The sequence below is a fragment of the Anastrepha obliqua genome, chromosome 1 (genome assembly GCF_027943255.1).
Source record: "Anastrepha obliqua isolate idAnaObli1 chromosome 1, idAnaObli1_1.0, whole genome shotgun sequence".
Classification (NCBI taxonomy): Eukaryota; Metazoa; Arthropoda; class Insecta; order Diptera; family Tephritidae; genus Anastrepha; species Anastrepha obliqua.
In genome coordinates this window covers 11,444,452-11,458,707 of record NC_072892.1, presented here as the reverse complement: position 1 = coordinate 11,458,707, position 14,256 = coordinate 11,444,452, and positions in this window count along the sequence as shown.

Genomic DNA, 14,256 nt, shown 5'->3' with positions numbered 1-14,256 from the left:
AAATAATCCAATGACACTCCGCAATAAAATAAAAAAAAGATCGAAAATTTTTTTCTCAAATTCCTACTGATTTTTTAAAAACTTCGACCTCGTAAGCATTAAATAATCGAATGATACTCGCACCAAAATCAAAAAACAAAAAAAAAAAAAACAAAAATTATTTCTCAAATTGCCACTAAATTTTTAAGAATTTCGACTTAAAAACCAATAAATGATCCAATGAAACTGCGCAACAAAATCAAGAAAAAAAATCTGAAACTCCCGCTAAATTTTTATGAAGTTCGATCGAAGTTTTTATGAACTTAAACTAATAAAAAATGCCATGAAAGGTAACATTTCTCTAGCTTACTTTTTTATTCCCTTTCACCTTTTTGAAGAGGCAGCCCAACGTACAGTACCTGGCCATTGAATTATGACCGATGGCATTTTTTCTGAAAACTTCAAATATCAGGTAAAATTTTCAATCTTATTCGGGCTTTTCCAAATAAAAAAGGGTATTAAGGGGTTTTTTAACCTGTTTTTAGATGTTTTTAAGAATTTCCGGTCAATTGGCCTGCTATGATTAGAATAGGACCAGTTTTTTGCTTATAAGAGAAAAGTTAAGTGTGCAAGTGCCAGTGCGAATTAATTTAATCTTGTGTGAAGAGCATAAAAAACTAATTGAGATCGTCTGAAAAGTGAAAGAATTGAATAGTGAATATTCGTATATCTAAAATATAGCAACAGTAAGTACAAAATATACATATCTTTTGAATTTATCACCTGGATTATCCGTTTTTTTTTAATTGAACCAGTTTTTTAGAAACTGGGCAGAAAGTCGGATTTGACATCGGGACAGAAGCAACAAATTGCAGTTCTCTTGAAAGCCAAGAACCTGAGCTATACAGACATAGCAAGAACCGTTGGAATATCCAAGGTGTCTGTGGAAAATGTTGCCAAAAAGTGGAAAAATAACAATAACGTTTAGTACTAACTTCAAACATTTGTCAAATAGCAATAGTAAGAAGATGTGAATATTCACACTTTTTTGTGGTTGTGTTTTTCTTCTTACAGATCATCTTCAGCGATGAACGCCGATTGGAAGCGGTCACAAAAACAGCAAATTTTGTTCGTAAAAAAGCCGGAGAACGATATTCTGAAGATTGTGTGTTTCCAAGGGTCAAACACCCCGCCAGTGTTATGGTTTGGGGCTGTATAACCTCAGAGGGACCAGGTCTGCTACATTTTGTTGAGGGAACAATGCGCTCTGTCCAGTACGTGGAGGTGCTGGAAAACGTTTTGTTGCCATATTTAGAAACCCTGAAGTGTCCGTGAGACGAACACACCTTTATGCAAGATGGAGCTCAATGTCACACGTCCAGGATGAGCATGAATTGTTTGAATTCAATGGAAATAATGGTTTTGCCATGGCCTGGCAATTCACCGGACTTTAACCCCATCGAAAATTGTTGGGCATAGCTCAAATTGGCAGTATACCAGCGTGATAATACCATAATATAACAGATTAAGGAAAACATCGAAGATGTGTGGTATAATGACCAAAATCTTAGGACGAAGATAACGCAGTGCGTAGCCAGTATGACTCCACAAATTGCGGCCGTCTTAACAGCAAGGGGAGAAGCCACGAAATATTAGTTTAAAATAAATATTTTTAATGCAAAAATATCAAGAGCCTTTTAATAAAAACAAATATGTAAACTTTTTTAAATGCTTTAAAACCGTTTGCTTTTTATTCGCTCTCAAAGCCATAAATATGTAATTTTTATCATCGGTCATAAATTAATGGCCAGGTACGGTATGCATGTAAATGCCATATCATCCGCTTTAGTTCATAAGATTACTAATAGTAAATTAGTAGATTCAAATGCTTTAAAAATTTCTTTCTCACGTCGATAGAGACTACAAGAAAGCAGCAGTTTATCGAATTTCTTAATTTTTGCAGAAAAAAAAACATTTTTTTGTTGACTATACCAGTGGCTGACATTTCACTGGAAACATGCGCCGGTATATGAAATTCGTTTTCGCTCAAACTAAGACACTTCCTTACTTGTTTTTTCAGCCTTTCCTTTTATTACATACTTCGTCCTTTTAGATCAATTTTTCGTTCACCGCTGGGCGTCATAAAAGTTCGTTGCATTTGGCTACACTGATTGCGTGAATGTGACCGATTGTCGCGCTGCGTTCACTTTATTTACGAGCCTATTTGCACGTTTTTATTATTTTACTTTATTTTTATTTTTTGCTCTAATCTTGCACAGTAGGAGGCTTTGTGCGGAAATTTGAAAGTTTCTCGAGTTACACAAATGTGAACATATTGAGTTGATAAATTTTTCACTGCTCATCTTTACGATTAGACCCATTCCAGGCGTAATGGGTAAGTGATTAATCGAAATTTTCTTATTGCTAATGGGAACAATTTTTAGGAGACAATCCATATTGTCTTGCATCCTGAAAAACTTACAATTTGGTGTAGTCTATATTTCGCATGTATCCATGGCCCACACTCATTTACACTTGAAGATGGATCACTACGAAATCTCGAACAGTTTCAGTGCGATTTGTATGGGTGACGTTGAATATTACTACTGGATGCTGACGCCCCGGCTTATTTGTTAATGTTGTATAGCGTTTTTCAATAGGTGCGCTTCAACTTTTTTCCGATATGGAGGGCGAACGACGCAATATTTTTTATTTTTCGCTTGTCATTTGTAAACTTCATTAGTATACATTTCATCATGGAACGCTACACACTTGAGCAACGATTGCAAATCGTGCAAATTTTTTATGAAAATAATCGTTCTGTTGCTGTTACTTTAAGAGCATTACGGCCATTTTACGGTCCATTTAACAAGCTATCCCGTTTTGGCTCAATGGCTTTGTCAACAAGCAAAATATGCGTTACTGGGCAGAAAGCAATCCACACGTGATTCATGAGGCACCGTTGCATCCCGAAAAAATCACTGTTTGGTGTGGTTTACATGCCGGCGGCGTTATTGGCCCATATTTTTTCGTTGACGAGAACGATCGCCACGTTACTGTGAATGGAAATCGATACCGCGACATGATAAACGATTATTTTTGGCCGCAATTGAATGGTATGGACTTAGACGACATGTGGTTTCAACAGAACGGGGCCACAAGCCACACAGCACACGCTACAATTGATTTGTTGAAGAGTAAGTTCGATGAGCGCATTATTTCCAGAAATGGACCGGTCGAATGGCCGCCGCGCTCGTGTGATTTGACGCCTCTAGACTATTTTCTTTGGGGTTATGTGAAGTCATTGGTCTACAGTAACAAGCCGGCGACGATTTGTGAGCTCAGAGCCAATATTGAACGCGAAATTGCTGGAATTTCGGCCGATTTATGCAAAAGAGTGGTCGAAAATTGCGTTCAACGATTGGACTTCGTAAAACGTGCACGCGGTGGTCATGCAAAAGAAATCGAATTTCATACTTAAATGTATATGTTCAAACTCGATAATAAAAAAAAATTAGTTAAAAAAGTCAAACCGTTTGTGTTTTATTCAAAAACAAAGTTGAAGCGCTTTACATATATTTCTCGCTAACGGCTTAATGTGAGCTCACGAGAGAGATTGGTAAATTTTTAAAAATTCCTCTTTACGGCTACTTCGCCTTTAAGATCCTTTATGGTTTCCCATGCGGTACGAAACTTGTGGGCTCCAGTGCAGTGCCATTTTACTTATGGAAAGATGCTTAAATCTTAGTCCCGCGAGAGCGGGGCAGCTGCTGAGATGATTTTACCTCATACTCCATACAGCTGACGGAAAAAGGGCTCGAAGTAATTCCGAGTATCACGACATGTGTGTTCCGCGGTTATGTGCCCGCGAAAATGCCCAAAAAATTTGAGAATTGAGATTTTGCCATCCTCAGAATATCCCTCGAATGACTCCGATCCAAACGTGGCCATACGGATTTCGCTAAGTACTTACCCAGGGCTCGCTGAGTTGGTGCAAAGCCCATCCTTCCAGGAAAGAGCGCAGGTTGCCAAGGGAATCCCGATGCTCTCCTTTCGTGGGCACACCACCTCACAGGTCCCTCGTCTGGCCGGCTCAATTTTTTTTAAACATATCCCAAGTGATGTCAGACCATCAGATGATTCTGCCAAATTCGCTGAGAGCCGAATAACGACCTGCTAAATAACACGCCTCTAAAAATCTTTCCAACATGAGTTACATACATTTCCTCCTTTATTTTTCAAGATTATTCTTCACTCAATTTTCAATTTCTTACTCTTCCACTTCCCGAGTCTCCTGCTCCCACTTTCCAACACTTCCAATCCTCTCAACTACTCCCGTATTAAATTTTGTATTTAACCCTGATTGTCTGTCAAGTTTTTATGCTTAAGCGCACACGACGAGAGGTATTTTAAGAGTTAAATAAGAAGTAAGTAAAACCAACAACAATATTGTGTATGTAAATGATTTGCTTGAATTGCTTGTATACATCTGCATATGGAAAATAATAAATTAACATATCTAGCGCGTTCCACATCGCTTCGATCTTTAGTGGTGCTTGCAAGCGAAACAGCTGTGATGTCCACAAATAAAGATAGCCTTTAACATACCACGCAATAGAGTGGAAATCTATATGAGAACACTTCAATTGTTGGACCTTCTTTCGTTTGACAAATCACCTAGTTTCCTCGATAATTAGGTGAGTAGGCAGAATATAAGGGACGGAGATTTTCAATAGACTTAAATACTTAAGGGACATGAATGCTTCAAATCACATCTATAGAAATTTCAGCTGAGTTCGATCCTTACAATACTTCTTACGCCAATTATGCTTTTGAAAACAGTAATAGTTATTCTTTAATCTAGGGATGTTCTAAGGATCAAGGAGGGGGGACCAGATAGAAAACTTGTGTACGTACATATACAGGATCCGGCACTTGAAGTGTTACCAACTTCAGACCGCTCACGCAGCTGATACACGGTCAAGAGTATTGTTTGCAAGCGGGCAGGAAAATCACAACCAGCGATTGTTCGTGAGCTCGAGCATCTTAAAGTAAATAAAGTTTGATACTGGTATCATTGTGAAACATTATGGAAGTGGTCATCGAAAGACTGCAATGTCACGTGAAATGGTTCAAAAAAAGAAAAAACGACCTGAACGAAATCCCCGACGACGTTCCAATCAAATGGCGAAAGAACTGAAAATATCTGACCGTAGCTCCACTGCATACTGAAAAATGATCTAAAACTAAAGCCTGACAAGAGCCGAAAGGCGCATAATCTCACACCAAAGCAGCAAGAAGTCAGACTTGAGAGAGCGATAGAGTTGCTACGCTTGGCCGAAAGCGGTCAATTTCCGAACATAGTGTTTTCTGACGAGAACATTTTGAGCAATTGGGCAATTCGTAAACTCCCAAAACGATAGGGTTTACGAGAATTTGAGTCATCGATTCCATCTTTTTCATCGATTTTGGCGTTAAGGTAAATGAGAAATATTATCGGACAAGCATTTCGGTGGCAGACCATGGACGTTTCAACAGGACTCGGCACCATCTTACAAAGCTCGAGTGAACCAAAAATGGCTAAAAACAACGTTTCGAACTTCATCCCATGGATTATTCTCTTTGGGCCATTTTAGAGAGCGAGGTCCGAACTAAAAGATTCACCAGTCTCGAGACGCTGAAAAAAGCGATTGTCCGCGAGTGGGCTAAAATACCTGCAAGTTACATTCGAGTAGCTTGCGATTCGTTTCTGGACCGCTTCAAGGCCATAGTCAAGGCAAAAGGTAGTCACATCGAGAAAAAGTAAATTGATTCTTAATTTGGTAATATTTTCACACATTTTTTACTTATTTACTTTACTTATTAAATAAAAGGAATTTTCCCAACTAAATTTATGACCTTTTTAATTGGTTACACTTTGAGTACCGGATCCTGTATCATGCTTGAGTCAACAGAAAATTGGTTTGTTGTTTGCAACTTGAAGAACACTATTAATTTGTAACCGAATTAGTTCCACAGCATTTCATAGGAGGAAATTGCTCGCTTTTCCTACACAAATCAATATTTAACGGTAGTTCTACGGCAGGATAAAAATGGATCCGGGGCTGGTTCTTAGAGCATCGAGCCAAAAGACAAATCCCACATTTTTCAGCTTTCATTGCTTTGCGTCTCGTCTACAACAACAACAAAGAAAGCTACTCCCACACGCACTCAAGCACAACAATGGCCAAGTGTAAATTGCGTAAAAACGCAATAAGTTTGCAAAAGTAAAAGCTTCGCACTATTGGCAGAAAAATAATCTACACAGGCAAGAATAGCTCAACGCCATTCGCCGCTTAAAAATTACAATAGAAAAGTAAAAATAAAGCCAGACACAATCGCAGAATATAAAACAACACAAATACATCCTCAGCTACATTTTTTTTTAACTTTACAGAAGCAATAAAATAAATTGTGCCGGAAAGCAAGCGCACAGCAGAGTGGAGTAGCAGAGTAGAGTGGAGTGGGGTATTGGTCGGTGGCACAATGCCAAAGAAAGATTCAATCAATCGAACGTGACATGATTATTTTACATTTAAATTGATGCAACCCTGATTCGCACTTCAGCACAGGGCCACGGTTGGAGTTCTCGAGGCCAATTTTATTCTATCCGGCTTATAAAGTATTTGAAAGGTCAAAAGCTGCGAATGGTAGACGTACGCGGCCGATGCAGTCCAACAAGGACGGACGAAGCCAATTATCGACACGGTTGGCAACAAGTTTACTTGGCTTAAATAACTGAGTGCAGGTACAATAAATACCTATTAGAGAATAGAAATGTGTTTGTTGAGCTTCACGCTTTTCGAACTTTTATGTGACCATCGCTAACAATAATTTCGTACTTCAATTTCAACTAGCGACATTGATTCGTAAAGTAAGCTGCAACTGCAAGCTCTCAGGCGCCGTACAGTGCACCCTTGTTGGTAAAAAAACCAAAACTTTCTAAAAGAGCTTCGAGCCAAATTAATCAGAATTTATTTGCTAAAAAGAAACTTTTTTTTTTTAATTTTTACAATAATCGGTTTTTACAATAAAGTTTGCTAATATTCTGCAGTGGCGTCGAGGAAAGTTTCAAAAAAACTTTTTTCGTAACTGGTGCTAAAAAGTGCAAGAAGGTCGAGAAAGAATTGAAAAATATGTGATTTTCTGCCGATTGAACACTTCAGACAAGTCAAGTATTTGGTGGTCAAATATCATTGACTTTCCAGTAGGTATATTTACTGTTGATTTTTTTGGCATTCGTTTAGAACAATTAAGGGGTTATGGGTAATCATAGGACCGAAAAAATCATGATTTTCAATATTTTTTTTGACTAGTCAATTGCTTTATTTTACAAAAATAAAAACATAGCATTAAAACATCATGTCACGATTTGACTTAAGTAATATTTCAAAAAAAAAAAAATAATTAATTAATAATTGTAAAAGTTATCGCTGTTTGTGTGAAGCCCGTTTCTCCAGAAGTCCCTTGCGGTGATCATCACAAGTCCTTGGAGATTCATCTAAAATCAATCGCACAAGAGAAATAAGTTTTAATAATAGATAATCGTGTGCTTGATCGAAGACTTTTTCAAAATTAACAGATTTTCGAGAAAAAAACCGACAATTAATTGTTAAAAAAAATCGAACTTTTTGACAAAAAAAAAAAAATGTTTTTCAAAAGCAGTATAAATGTTATTGAACTCAACCAAGTGGTTTTTAAGTTACAGTGATCACAGGTCCAAAAAACATAGTTTTGAGAAAAACGCATTTAAAGTTTTGCTACTTGCTCTCGAACGGTCCGGAGCGCCCTTTGCTAATTGTTAAATAACTCGAAAAGTATCATATTTATCGGATTCACTTCAAATTTTCACACAATAGTTTTAAGATATTACACTTTACGAAAATGCAAAAAAACAAATCCAATTTTTTGAAAATTATGGCGACCCCTAACCCATTAAAGCAATTTTAAATTTCTAGTGGCGCTTTAGACCCATCTTACCTTGGTTGGTTACAAAACCAATAACTTCGACTTTTTTTTGGAAAAAGAATATCGCGTTAACACAGAGGTAGACTTACAAAGGAGAAACTAGAGTAGAGCTTCGATGGGAAAACGAACGATCGACTGAAAACATCTAAAGCTACAAAAACATTGCTTGTAACAGTAAGCAATTGAAAACCCATGCAGTAAACTTTCTAAAATGCCACACAGTTTGCAGAAAAATTAGAGGTTTAAGTATTGTAAAAAAGTCGAGAGCTTGCGCTCATCAAAGTCATCGAAACAGTCATTTATCTTAAAGTTGTAAAGAATCTCTGCCTGCATACCACTAATCAAAATGATCACCGTGGATGTAAGGACGCGGCTTTTTCAAAATGACCTAAAAGTTTTAGTCTTACACTTAAGCTCAAAATTAGAAGGAAAAGATATTCCTGGACTTATCAACTTTCTCATCGAAAATACTAAGCCTCAGTTGCCGTCTGTTAAAAAATTATCTTTATCATCATATTTCCTCGAGCTTCGTTGCAGAGCATAAGGCCAAAGAAAAATTTTCCCACTCCATTCTGTTCCCTGCTTTTTCTTTTACTTGTTGCTACGTCAGGTTTTTGTTCACAGCTTTTATTTAATTTTCGACGCAACCAGGGGCCTAGATATTCCTACGTTCCGTTGACCTTGGGGATGCGAATGTAGTGTTTGCTTACTGATCTCTGTGCTTCCCTTGCATATTGTATGGCCGAGCTACCTAAAATTCTGCTATTTGATTTTTTAGTTTTTGTTGGCATCGTTGGTGAAAGTTGGCGTTTGATGTTCAATTGTCTATCGGGATAAAAAATTATGACCTGCAATCTAGGCACTGGACTCGGCTACAACAATCTCTAAAGTGGTGGAGCAAAGTAGGAATAGCTTCACCACCTTGAGTGAAAACCATAAAGTAATCTTAATTTGGGTCCCGGGACACCGGAACAAAAAAGGTAACAAAAAAGCCGATGAATTGGCAAGAGGGGGATCTGCCATGAATAACGTTCTTGCAGTGCCGGTATTCACACCATTAGGAGCAGCCAAGAATGCAATTTCCCTAAAATATCTTCGAATCGCAGATTGTAGATGGAGAGACCAGACGAAATGCAAAATCAGCAGGATGTTATGACCAACGCCTGTAGACTAACAGCAGTCTTAACTGGCTTCTGGTATATCGGAGAACAAGCCGCCAAAATGGGCATCTCTCACAACAGATACTGTCATAGTTGTAAACAACCGGAGAAAAAAGAAACAATCTGGAAGGACAGAATGTTAACCCTGGGAAAACCGCTGTTCGAGAGTCTCGAGCAACTGTCTGGCTTAGACGTCAACAGCCTAATAAGGTTCCTAAACTGCAGAGACTGGATATAGTCTTGCTGTAAATAACTGTTAAACAAGTTGGTAATGAGGATGTGGCAACAAAATGGTGCGGAAGCGCTAGTTGTATTCTGGATGAATCACCACTCTAACCAACCAACAATCACGATTGGGAGCTGAGACTTCATATATGTATATCGAGAGACTCCCTCGAGAGCCTCCTAGAAGTTCCCTCAAGAGCCTCCGATCCATACGTGGCCAGAATGATCGCGCGAAGCCCTTCATTTCAGGGGCAGACCGAAGATTTTCAAGCGAACTGAAATGTTCTCACTTGGTGAGGCGAATCCAACTCGAGGATACTCTGTCTAGCTAGCTTAGCTAGCCATCAGTTTTCCGCAATACTTCTATGATCAGGTGCCCAAATAACCCTTATCTCAAAGTAATCGGATGCGGTAGAAAGACAAGCCGAGCCCACCTACTTTCGAGCGCACAATCATCAAGTACCGGACCCTAATTGCCGCTTGGCTGCCGGAGTGGATATTTGCGTCCCTAACACTTACAGAAATTAGCAGTCAATCAGTTGCTTATTCGATTGCGGCTGCCTCCGCTTGGAAAACACTGCAGTGATGCGGTAGTCTGACTTTGAGCTTTGTGGAGGAGCTTCTCGGATAATTTAAAAAAAAAAGAAAGAAATAAAAAATGTGATGTGCCAGGCACTAATTGTGATACCTTTAAAATAAAAAAATCTCGCGCGAGTCTTGTAGATTCAACCTCACGTACGCTTCACTGAAAACTTGCACCGGGTACGTAAAGCCCTTCCTTATCGGTTAAATGTAAATATAAATATAAATCTTTAACTAATTTCTCTTTTCGCTAACCTAATAGGAGGCATCTCGCGATTTGCAAAAACTCTTTTAACATTTATTTTTTCAAATGATAAATATAAATCCGAGCCGTTGAAAAAAGCTTAGGAATCTTAACAGAAACGAAACTTAGTTAAATCCCAAACACTCCTCTATTTTTGTCGACACATTGAATGGAGATGCTGCACTGTACGCGGTACCCTAGCGTCATTGGTAAAAGTTTCCTTTCGAGCATTAAGCTTTTATAGTTTTGAGGGATTTTTTTCCCACTGAAACGGGCACTTATTCAATTGAATTGAAAATTTACGGCTGTGCAAATAATTTTATTCATTGTCTGTTGGCGTTGAAAACTTTTGCTTTTCCATTTGCATTTGCTGCAGTAACAGTAAGCTGCGTGTAAGAGCGGGGAATGGGCGAAGGCAAGGTATTAAGAGGTAGGAGTGACTGTGTGGCATTTATCATTTCCCTCGGTGGAGTGCTTTTAAAATCTTATATTGGCGCGTATTAGCACACCAGCGCATTATAATTTTCTTCACTTGAGACATACTATAAATATATAGAATATATGTACATATGTAGATGTGTAGATAACAAAATGCTCATAATGATGAGGGAAATCGATTTGAGAAGAATCCGTTTGTAGGTTTGACAACGCATTTAGAACAAAAGTTAAGGCGTTTAACGAGGTGCAGTCAAATAATTGTAACTTTTTTCTGCTTTTCAAGGGAATAGATAAAAATAGCTTTAAATTGGCATTAAGCCACTGATTTTTGTGCCAGTGTTCATGCAAGGTGAAGTCCAAAATAAACAAGACTGGCGTCATAAAAATGTTTTTGATGGCGCCCACTTTTTTAATGAGTTAGTGCGTTGGAAATTACATCCCTAGCAGACTTCCAGTGAAAGCTTGGTGGCATCCGATTCACTGGAAGCGCAGTTATTCCGGCTAAAGTGTCAGTGTGTTTGTGTCATTGGTACAAAAATGAGTTTCGAACAAAGAGCTAATATCAAATTTTATTTTAAAATCGGCAAAACGTTTACCGAAACATTTGAATCGATGAAAAAAGTTTATGGCGATGATTGTCTAGCTCGTGCCAGAGTTTGTAAGTGGTTTACACGTATCCGAGATGGTTGTGCGGACATAAATCACAATGAACATACGGGCCGGGCCGCCTAAAACCAGTAATCACCGTAAACTCCATCGAGATTGTTCGTTGAAATTCATGGAATCGGAATTGAGTATCTCCAAAACATCGATCCATCACATTTTAACTGAGCATTTGCGCTTACGAAAGGTCTGTTCACGTCTCATTCCGCACAAGTTAACTGAGGACCAAAACTTGCTCCGAATTCAGTATTCGAAAGACTTTATTAAAGTGGCGAGAAAAGACGAGAATTTCCTTTACAACATTGTAACTGGTGATGAAACGTGGTGTTTCCTCATATTGGACCTGAAATTAAGCGTCAAAGGGCCGAATGGAAGGCCCCCAGACGAGCCACCACCCAAAAAATAGCGTTTGGAGAAGTCAAAAATCAAGTCGATGCTCATTTGTTTTTACCGTCAATGCAGTTTTCTATGTTGGCGCTTTGAAGCGTTCTTTGCATCGCATTCGTTGAATTTGCCCTAAATACCGCGATGGAGGAAATTGATGCTTATTGCATGATAAAGCACCACCTTATTGATCCACTCTTATGATGACTTGACTAATTTTTTGACTAGAAATCGCATTTTAACCATCAATCACTCATTGGATTCGCCTGTGACTTCTACTTATGCGGAAAATTGCATTTGGCCATTAAAGGAAAACGTTTTGCGTCCGTAGACGCCATCCAAAAGCCTTGTGCCGACATCCTGAAGGACCTGAAACACTCTTTCGAAAAACTTTTAGATCGCGCAAAACAGTGTATCGAGACCAGAAGGGAGTAGTTTGAATAAATAAACTTGAAGTTATCAGAACAAAGCTTTTGTCGTTTCCATTTTAGCTCAGTATTGTTTATTTTGGACTTCACCTTGTATAAAAACAATTAAATGAGAGTTATTTTTTAGAAGCGCATTGGGGGATCACTACGTAAATAGGAATTTTGCGCAGCAATATATTGTGGATGACGTAACTGAAGTTGAACTGGTGAAGGTTATTTTCTTGAAGCGTTATTTCTGTCAGCATTCCAATGGAACTCTTTACGCACAGTACAGGGTGGGTTGATAATGAAAATGCACAACTTTACACTTCGCCTTTTATCCACATAGATTCTTAAAAATATATAAATTGCAATATTTCAGTAAAAAAATTTCTCAGATACAAATTCAATTTTTCTTTAATAATGTACATTTTTTCAAATCTTTAATTATTATTTATTAAAATTACCATTATTTAAAATTTGGAAAATGGACATTATTCAAAAAATTATTTGTAATATAAAAATCTTTTTATAAATATATACGGAGTTGAATATACTGAACTACATATAACTTGGAGAATAATTCCAATGGAAGAAAATACACTTGAAGCTATCTTAGCCAAACTTGGTGCACATACTTCAAAAAAGGTCAAATAAAGATTGCGATGATTTGGTAAGGCTTCTACAACAACAACTGTCATCCTTAAAAGATTTACCCAAATTTGGTGTACAGGGTTAGGGAGTGTCAGAGGCATAGAAAAATGAGAAGTTTTGAAATTTTGTTTATAAAACTAATAATACAGATTTATAAAATAATGCTTAGATTCATTTAAAAAAATGATTGAATTTCGGATCATTCCCATGGCTTTTAAACGTTTGGAAATGGTTGATTGATCAACTCCCAAAGTTTTTGCAACCTCTTCTTGCGTTTGAGCCGGATCTTGATCGAGCAATTCCTCCAATTCGGTATCCATGAACTTTGGCGGCGCGGCCAAAATCACCACTTTTAAAGCGTGCAAACCACTTCTGGCACGTTCGCTCAGCTAGAGCATGCTCACCATAAACTTCCACCAAGATACGATGACTTTCGGCTGCTTTTTTCTTCATATTAAAATAATGAAGAAGAATTCCCCGCAAAAACACATTATTTGGCACGAAATTCGACATTTTCAAGTGTGGTAAAAATATTGTTGTTTACGCTTCAAATAAAAAACTTATACTGACGTTTGTGCCTTACGACAGTAGCTCCCCAATGAATGTTTGGAAATGTGGATCGATGGAATAATAATCAAGTTACGCCATCTGTTGTAAAACCGCACGAACTTATCCATAGACCTATTAATAATTATTTTAGACGAAGTTACTACCCATCTTTGTTTGGACATTCTTTCGCTTTGCACTGGTTCATCTAAAATCAAACAAAGGAAATTCTTTAGTTTTATAAATATTAGTGCGCAACTAAGTTCTCGCTGTTTTTTTGATGAAAATACAACTTTATTCTCAAAAAATACCGTCGTGGTAAAACTGTTCACTTTTGAGGCTATCCACGTATCAAGCCATTTTTTATGTCTTCATATGAATGGAACTGCTGGTCAACTGGACCATGTGCCATCGATCGGAATAGGTGATAATCGGATGGCGCAATATCTGGTGAATATGGCGCGTGGGGTAGGATTTTCCATTTCAGTGTTTCCAGGTAGGTTTTAACGGGCTTGGCAACGTGAGGCCGAGCGTTGTCATGCTGTAGAATCACTTTTCCATGCCTCTCCGCATGCTTCTCGGGCAGTGCTCGGCTCAATCACATCCATTGAAGTCGATACCGATCCCCAGTGATGGTTTCGCTTGGTTTTAACAGATCATAATAAATAACACCTTCGCAGCGTGAATATTCGGCCGAGGCGACGACATAGAAGCATGACCGAGCAGTCCCCATGACTTTCTTTTCTTTGGATTGCTATAAGGAATGCATTTTTTATCAACCGTCACGATGCGATGAAGAAAACCCTTCCTTTTTTGCCGCTGGACCAGTTGTTCACAGGCGAAAAAACGAAAAAAAACGACGTTCAACATCCCTTGGTTTTAACTCATAAGGAACACAAGTCCCCCAAAGCATACAATCGCTTGGAAATGGATTGGCGGGTAACTTCTAATACTGAAGCAAGCTCTT